Source organism: Mauremys reevesii, linkage group 17 (assembly GCF_016161935.1).
Source record: "Mauremys reevesii isolate NIE-2019 linkage group 17, ASM1616193v1, whole genome shotgun sequence".
Classification (NCBI taxonomy): domain Eukaryota; kingdom Metazoa; phylum Chordata; order Testudines; family Geoemydidae; genus Mauremys; species Mauremys reevesii.
Window position 1 is genome coordinate 34,134,290 of NC_052639.1, and position 8,858 is coordinate 34,143,147.

General features: G+C 54.6%; 2 non-coding genes across 2 annotated transcripts; both read left to right on the forward strand.

The window, feature by feature from the left end:
• The first annotated feature begins 1,121 nt into the window (after nucleotides 1–1,121).
• TRNAQ-CUG lies at nucleotides 1,122–1,193 on the forward strand. Its single transcript has one exon. It is a non-coding gene; the product is annotated as a tRNA-Gln (tRNA).
• A 1,391-nt stretch (nucleotides 1,194–2,584) lies between these two features.
• TRNAE-UUC lies at nucleotides 2,585–2,657 on the forward strand. The gene has a single exon. It is a non-coding gene; the product is annotated as a tRNA-Glu (tRNA).
• Nucleotides 2,658–8,858: the final 6,201 nt, after the last annotated feature.

The following is an 8,858-nucleotide window of genomic DNA, read 5'->3' on the forward strand; positions in this document are numbered from 1 at the left end:
CCTCTGCTGCTGCCATTCTGCAGCCTTTCATATGTATTTGTATTAGCTAATGCAACCCCCCCACTCCTCTAATCCAGCCATGAAACATGGAGACAAGCTCCTGAAAGCAGGGCCCAGTGGTGCAATGGGTTAGTGCCCAGTACTTACAGAGCAGTGCTGAGTGGAGTGATGCTGAGGTTGTGAGTTCAAACCTCACCTGCAGCCCTAGTTTCCTTTAAGCAAATGGCTTCTGCCAATCAGTTTGCCCTGCAGAAAATACAATTCCTGCTCAGAAGACACTGAGGTCCCCTTGCTTTACAGAGAGCAGGGCAGATTCCACAGATCTACCAGGCTCTGCCCTCCACCAGCTGCCTGTGCCAGGAGGGTCAGGCAGAACCCAGAGCACTGCCCTGACTCCCTCAGTCTTTGCTCCCCAAACCACCTGTGTGCTCACCCACTTCGCTGTGAGACTCAAACCCTGCCTGGCTTGCTGTATGCTGGTGTGGTTTTCATCTGTCACGTTGATGTGCATGTGGGTCCTGTGTGATTTTGGTGGATGTCTTGCATAGTTCTGTGTGCATGGATGTGTGTATGATTTTTGCATTAATATTGTGTTTTGCTTTGTATTCTTTTGATATGTGGGTTTTGTGTTTCCTGTTGTGGGCTTTTGCTGTATTTTTGGTGTGGATTTGTTCTTTCTATATTTTGTGAGGTTTTCCTTTTTGTGTATATGGCTCTGTGTGCTGTGTGGGTTTGGTTTTTGTTATGTCTGTGTGGGCCTGTGCAGTGTGTGATTTTCTCATTCTCTGTGTGCGTGTTTGTCTCTCTGTTTGTATCTTCATGTGTAAATTCACTGGAACTTTTCAAAATCTGCACAGCTTTGCCAATTTTCACCAGGAATTTTTCTCCATTAACAAATTCTCACTTGTTCCCTACCCGTTGGTTGTTCCCTACCCGTTGGTGACCATTGCCCCAGGGGCCTGTCAGTCTCAGGGTCCTGATTTCCCATTGGCCCTTCCTCCTTCTATTGGGACTGGGAACTAGCCAACCAAATCCCACTAAGTTTTAGTAAAGGGCCAACAGTCCCTTACACAAGCCAGCCCTGTGAGAGTCTCCAATGTCCCAAGAGACCAATACAAGCTGGTCCCATGGTGTAAAGGGCAGCACTCAGGACTCTGAATCCTGCAATCTGAGTTCAAATCTCAGTGGGACCTTGTGTTAGCTGGTGGTAAAGATCTGGTGCTCAAAGTGCTTTCCTGTCTCCAGCTATACAAAAGTGGGTCATTTCCTCCTGCTGGTTAACTCCTTTCCCCACCAGAGCCAGGTCTTTGGTGGGGTTTAGAAGTGGCTCTAGTGGTTGGGATTCTCACTGCTTCACCTGATGCCCACAAGTCTGGTGCTTGTAGCCACACTTTTCCTCTTGCTCACATGGCACTTGAAGAAAGCAGTGCCAGGGCCAGGCTTGATAGGCAGGAGGGAGGCAGAGTCCCAGGCTGGAGCCCAGCACACCTCTCCTCCTCTGGGCACCTGGAGCAGAGGCGGCTGGTGCTGACAGCTCTGAGGGAAGGCTTATAAGCCACAGAGCGACTGAGGGCGGGGCTAGACGAGGACAGGACCATGCCTATGTGTGGCCAGCAGACAGGCAACAAGACTCCCGGCCAGCCTGCTCCCTGCCATGCCAAACCCCCACTGAAGGCCACCCGCAGACCACCATGCGGGGTGGCTGCTGATGCTCTGTGTCCAACATCAGTAGACGGTAGGAAAGCAGGGCCAGCCCCCCTGGTGGGGCCTCTTACCGTTCCCATACCCCATGCTCACTTTTGCAGTGGGGCAGGAGATGTTATCCCAAGAGGCTTTTCTCCAGCTGGTGAGAAGCAGAGAAACATCCAGGCTCCCAAGGCGCTATGTAGCAACCCCCCTCAAGCACAGGGACAGAGGGAAACTGCTCCACACGCTAGCCCGGCAGCCGTCCATTTCCTTTGGGAATTCAGGAATAGCAAAGGCTAGACTGGAAGCACCTGGGGCTCATGCCCCAGCCTTTGTGACATCCAACCCCAACTCCTTCCCGGGCTCTAGCTGAAGGCAGAGCATTGGCCTGAGCGGCCAAGAAGAGGTTCCAGATTTGAAAGGAGCAGGACTTTCAGCACGAAGGTAAAACTGCATCAACACAACCACAAAGGGACTTGACCCCTCAAGTTCTTAATTCAAAGTCAGGCACCTTATCCATTAAGCCATGCGGGCGCCTTCTTCATGCGCTTCTTTGGAAAAGGTGGACACTGTGTTTCTTGGGTCACCTATTGAGGGGGGGCGAGACTCTCTGGCACAAGAAGTCGAGTTCCCAGTGAGATGTGAGACTTAATTATACGGGGCCAGGTGCAGGGCTTTGACAGGGAGGCTCAGGCATGGGGGATTGGGGTGCAGCGGACAGACCGGCTGTCTAGCTGTGGAGAGTTAGTCGCACTGAGGCACAGGAGGGAGGAGGAGGAGGAATCCTGCTGACAGGCAGTGGCTGTGCAGAAAGAGGAGGAGTTCTGGGGACTTTCTTTTGCCTCTCTTTTGCCTGCCTGCTCACTCCTGTGGTGAACGGTGAAGATGCTCTTAACAAGCCCAGGTAGCTCAGGTGGTAGAGCATCAGGCTTTCAATCTGAAGGGCCAGGGTTCAAGCCCCTGTCTGCGTGCTCAGCTTTTAAGTTGCCTTGTGTTCCAGGAGCCAAATTCTGTTCACAGCCACATGCGGATTCCCAGAAGCTGTGGCCATTTCCTGGAAAGGCTCCTTTCCTTAGCAATCAGGAGAGAGGTCACATCCACAGGAGCAGGTGTAGAAAGCACAGTCTCTGGCTGCCAGGAAGCGGTGTGCCAACATAGTGTTCTCTACAATGGCGTTTAGATCGGGATAATTTACGTGGCTCAGCACCCCCAGTTCCAGCACCTCTGCCCAGGCAGCTCCCCCAGCCTGACACACACACACAGCCCCTGCATCCTCCTCAGCCCAGAGGTGAGCCCCCAGCTGAGTGGGAATCAGAACCCCCCGAAATTACCCTGGGACCAGCATGATCTGCCTCCGCCCTGCCCTGCTCTGCATGTATTCGGAGTGAGTCGGTTTCCCTGTCCTGCCATGTGTCTCTTCTCCTCCCCAGTTCCTTCCAAACCACCCCATTTCCCCTGCACCCCGGGCTGGGTCTCTGCCAACCCCCCTTCTCCCCTCCTGCCCCCAATATCTCCCTGCCCCTACAGGTCTATAGGGCTGGATCCCTCCCTCCCCCCTTCTCCCCTCAGTTCCTGCCTCTGGGGGTCTATGGAGATGGGTCTCTCCCGCCATCCCCTCTCCTGCCCCCCCATATCCCGCTGCCCCTATGGGTCTATGGGGCTGGGTCTCTCCCCTCATCCCCTTCCCCAATATCTCCCTGCCCCAGGCTGTGACGTGCTATGACGTGTGCTGGGGCTGTGCCGTGTGCTGGGGCCAGGGCCGGCTCCAGGGTTTTTGCCGCCCCAAGCGGCAGGAAAAAAAAAATCTGTGATCACAATCGGCGGCAGCTCCACTGCACCACTTTCTTCTTCAGCAGCAATTCAGTGGCAGGTCCTTCCCTCCAAGAGGGACCGAGGGACCCGCTGCCGAATTGCTGCCAAAGACCCGACATGCCGCCCCTTCCCCTGGGCTGCCCCAAGCACCTGCTTGCTGAGCTGGTGCCTGGAGCCGGCCCTGGCTGGGGCTGTGACGTGCTGGGACCTGCTCGCTCCCGGAGGGCAACTCACTCACTTGAAACCAGCAGGACAGAAGGTGTCACGTGTCCATGGGCGGGGCTATGCAGATGAGCAGTGTCTGGCGGCAGTAGGGAGAGCAGCGAGATGAACCGAAGGAGCCCGGCGGAGAAAATTCTCTGCGTGTGGACAGAATCCCACCAGTTTTCTCTGTGTTGGGGGTGGGGGGCAGATTTCTTGATATCACAGCCCCTGGGGGAGGGGTTTGAATCATAAGTCCAAAGTGGGAGAACAACTCCCCCCACTTGTGCTCAGTCTCCACTAGGGGGCTGGGCTGGGATCACTAGGGAGGGAAGCACAGGGAAAAACAGTTTCCCCTATGGAACCCAGGAGTCCTGGATCCCAGTTCACTCCACCCCCAGAGCCAGGGATAGAACCCAGGGGTCCTGGTGCCCAGCCCCCTCCCTGCTCTGACCACTCAACCCCACTCCCCTCCCAGGGTGGTGCAGGGTCACTGGGTCTGTGTCTCAGCTCAGCTAAGGGCCTTGACTGATTTTCCCAAAGTGCTTCCTTCTGAATCCATCCGACGAAGTGGGGATTCACCCATGAAAGCTCATGCTCCAACACGGCTGTTATTCTATGAGGAGCCACAGGACTCTTTGCTGCTTTTACAGATCCGGCACATCTGCCCCCCCTGCCCAGTCACTGCCCACCCCGTGGGGGCACCAGCACTGTGCCGGGTCGTGATGGGAAATTGTCCAAGCTGGCCCAGGAGAGACGTGTGTGTCCCTGCTGCCCCTGCTGGTGGGGCTGAGCCCTACTCTGTGTGTGTGTGCATCTGTGACACTGTTTGTATCAGTGTGTTGCTGGGCTAACCACTAGGAAATGGCTTTGCAGGATTTTGTATTCTGCAGCAAGTCACACACACACACACATACATACACACACTCTGACGCACAAAGAGACTCACACAATCGCAAGAACACTCAGACACCACACACCCAGAGGGACATGCTAGCCCAACCCCCAAAGAGAGCAACAATCACCGCCCCCAGCCACACTCACAATCACCCCCCCACACACACCATAATATTCACAATCGTGCTCAGAGATACAACTGCACGCAGTTCACTCCCACAGCTCCCAATACAAGGACCTCCTGCCCCACACAGCATGTGCCAAGGCCTGCGGAACTCACTGCCACTGGATGGCTACCAATGAGAATGATCCTCATGCAGGATCATGTGCTTGGACCCCTTGTCCCCTTTTGGGTGCGCTGTGCAGCGTGGCTGGGGATTGTGCAATGGCCCAGCACCAGGCAACGCAGAACGGACACCACACGCCCTGCCCTGCCTCAACTGAGCTACTCTCCTGGTGCATTGGAGACCAGCACCCCACACCGTGGCACTCCTGCCCCACAGGGGGAGAGCTGCAGCCCCCGCCACATTCCGCAGAGGGGAGAAGGGTCAGGCCAGCCAGCCCTTGTAAGATGGGGAAATCTCCACTGGGGTCGATGGTATGGGGGCTGCGACATACAGAGAAATAGTTGTCGTGCCGGCAGAGGGCGGCAGAGCGCATACACACACACACAATTGCAAACATACACAGACACATGCATGAATCCTGACACACACACACACTGCTATACACAAACACCCACAAATCTAGCCAACACCAACACAAGCCTGAGAGCCAGGGGAGCAGCAGAGCAGGCTGGGGCCGGGTAACTCCACTTCCGCAGAGGTAGCCAGCCCCATCCCCACGGAGGCCTGGGACCAGCCCCCCCTCTGCTTGCCCCCACGGAGGCCTGGGGCTCCAGCCTGCTCTGCTCCCCTGGCTCTCAAGCTTGAGGGGAGGGGAACCGCCCACAGAGTCGCTCTGGGCTAGAGAACAGGGGCATCAACCTTCGGGGGTGAGGAGGCCCAGGGGTCCAGGCGCGTGGACTCCTGAGGGGCCCGGCGAGAGACAGACGTGCTAAGGCTCAGAGAGGGCAGCTCCAGGAGGTGGAGGGCCTGACCCCAAGAGAGAGTGGACCCCGAAGGGCTGTCGCACTGAAAGGGCACCCCACGGACCGCACGGGGCCAAGAGTGGGCGATCTGTGAGTCCGTGACAGGCAGTGACATCACAAAGGCCTTTTGCAGGGCTCAGACTATTGGCCAAAGGTGGTGGGGAGGTGGTGACCTCACAGAGAGATGCTGACATCAGCCAGGCAGGACAGGGGCGAGGGCCAGGAAACCTCAGAGACCCTGTGGCTTTGCTTCAGCAAGTCTCCTTCTCCAGGTCTCTCTTTGAGGACTGGGGGAGTATTGGGGTTCACGTACCTGAGCGCCAGGAGGAACCTCTTTCGAGTTTTCTCCTTCCCTTTTAGTGATTTTACTTGAAAACAGCCGACCCTGTTTAGACGGTAAGAGCCTCCTCGAGGAAGGGGTGTCCTGGGGGTGTCACAGTTCAGATGCCGGTGCTCCCCCATTCAAGGAAGTTCCCGCCACCCTGATCTGTATTCGCAGGGTGGGAGAGAGCAGCATCCACAGCAGTGATTTGCTCCTGGCTGCTGGAGCAGAGCAGCAGGCTCAGCTGTCAGAACTTCCTGGAGCTATGAAAGGGGAGAGGCCCATGGCTCTGTAGCAGGACTGCAGGGCAGGCGAGTTCACAGAGGGTATTGTGGGATACTGGCAGAGGCCAGTTATGGTGATATAATGAACAGCAGTGTCTACACTGACACTCTGTCACTTTAAGTTTGCTGCAAAAAGCTCTACTGTTCTCATTGAAGTGGTTTTATTTTGCCACCAAAACAGGGCAGTTTTGTCGCCAAACGTGGCATTGCAGTGTGTACACCAGCCAAAAGCTGCTGACCGAGGAGCGTTGTGTGTTTTCACACACCAGAGCAATATAATTCTGCTGAAATAACTTTGTAGTGCAGATCTGGCCAAAGATTCACACACACACAGCTTGCAAGGAAAACCTCACCTGCTCCTCTGCTTTGTGGGGCCAGGTGGGGCCCAGGAGTCAGGTGTGAGCAGACACTGTACCTTAGTCACAGGCAGGCTCTATGGTTTAGCTGGTTAAAGTACCTGTTTTGTAAACAAGAGATCCTGGGTTCAACTCCCAGTGGTGCCTTGTTGAGATGTTTTGAGAGCACCTGGTATTGGCTACTGTCAGAAGACAAAATACAGAGCTAGATGGACCTTTGGTCTAGCCCAGTGTGGTTTTTCTTATGGTTTAAATTACACTCACAGGCACTGATAATAGAATTACTGAAAGTTTGGGATTTAAGAGCTGATAGGTCAGTGGGCCAAGCCCTCGTGGATGAACCCCTCCTCTGGGACAGAGGCAGGTTTGCGCTCTCGCACCAAATGCTCATTGTGGCTGCCAGAATCTGTGGGCAGCTCATTTAGTTTCCACCCAGGGTTGAGTCCCTGGTTCACACATCGAGGATAACAACCCTTTGTTTCTCCTGCCCCAATAACATGGAGACTGGGAATGCAACACCAGCCACAAGTGATCATTTCGGCAAGCAACCCAACCTATTTCCAACATACTGTAAATCCACATGCAGACTCATACACGAAACCTTGCAAGAAAATCTTCCTGAGGGTCTGAAGCACCTGCTGCTGGAGGAAGGAGGGAGCTGTGGGTTGGGATTGAGGAGCAGCGTGAGGAGCGGGGGGCCTGTGGGTTGGGATTGAGGGGCACTGGGAATAGGAGGGGGCTGTGGGTTGGGACAGAGGAGAAGGGTGAAGAGGAGCAGGCTCTGGTTGGGAGTGAGGCTGGGGACTGGGTCCCAATACTAAAATTTAGGGGTTAGATCAATGTTAGGACAGGGTGGCAGTGGAGGGATGAGTGAGTCCCTAGACAACACAGTGAGTACGGTGCCTTCTTATTTTCCCCCTTTTCCACCCAGGCAGGCAGGTGAACTCTACAGAGGCACCTCTGGGCTTGCACTGACTAAGGACAACAGCTGTGAGTGGGGTGGGAGAGGGGATGGCTCATGTTAAAGGACTTTTGGTTGCTGGACTTATGAACCGTAGGGAGAAGGACACTGCCTAGCTTATTTGGGGGTGGGTCTTTCCCTCATGGTTTATGTTTATGTGTTGGGGCTGCTGACATGACTTCTGCTAACCCTGGGCTTACATTGCAGTGTAGACATACCCTGAGAGGGCATCTAGACTGTGATAAAATCCCTGTGGCCCGGCTGGCCTGGATGATCTGATTTGGGCTCCTGGGGCTCAGACTGGAGCCCAGGCTCGGAGACCCTCACCCCTCGTGGGGTCTTGGAGGCTGGGCTGAAGCCCAAGTGTCTACACTGTAATTTTATAACCCTGCAGCACAAGCCCCACAAGCCTGAATCAACTGACCCAGGGTTTGAGAATAGTGACTTGGGTGTGTTAATGGCAGTGTAGACATAATGCTAGGCTATGTCCACACTGCAATGAAACACCCAGGGCTGTCCCGTGCCAGTGCAGGCTCCCAGGCTAGGGCCATGGGGTGGTAAATTTGCACTGTAGACATCTCAGCTCAAGCTCAATATCAGGTTCTGGGAGCCCTCAAAGTTGGGAGGAGTTTAGCAAAGTGAAAAGGTAAAATGGCAGTGGAGTATTGCCTGGAGTCAATGGCATTTCTCCATTGGTCTGTCTGCTTTGGGACAGGGACAATAACATGTCCTGCTGCTTTCGTTATTTCAAAGGCGGTTTAGGATTTTCATTCTCACACACGGTGCACGAAGCAGGACTCAATCCTGGGTGGAAACTAAATGAGCTGCCCACAGATTCTGGCAGCCACAATGAGCATTTGGTGTGAGATCCCAGACCTGCCCCTGTCCCAGAGGAGGGGGTCATCTGTGATGGGCTGGAACACTGACCTATCAGCTCTTAACTCCCAAACTTTCAGTAACTCTGTTATCAGTGCCTGTGAGTGTAATTTAAACCATAAAAACAGCCACCCTGGGCTGGACCAAAGGCCCACCTAATGCTGTATTTTGTCCTCTGACAGCAGCTAATATCAGGTACCCAAAGAGTTACTCAACAAGGCACCACTGGGAGTTGAACTCAGGATCTCTTGTTTAGAAGGTAGGTGCTTTAGCCAGCTAAGCCATGGTGCCTACCTAGAGCTAAGGCACAGTGATGCCCACAGCTGACTCCCTGACAGCTCCACCAGGGCCTGACATGCTTTGCATGTGTTTG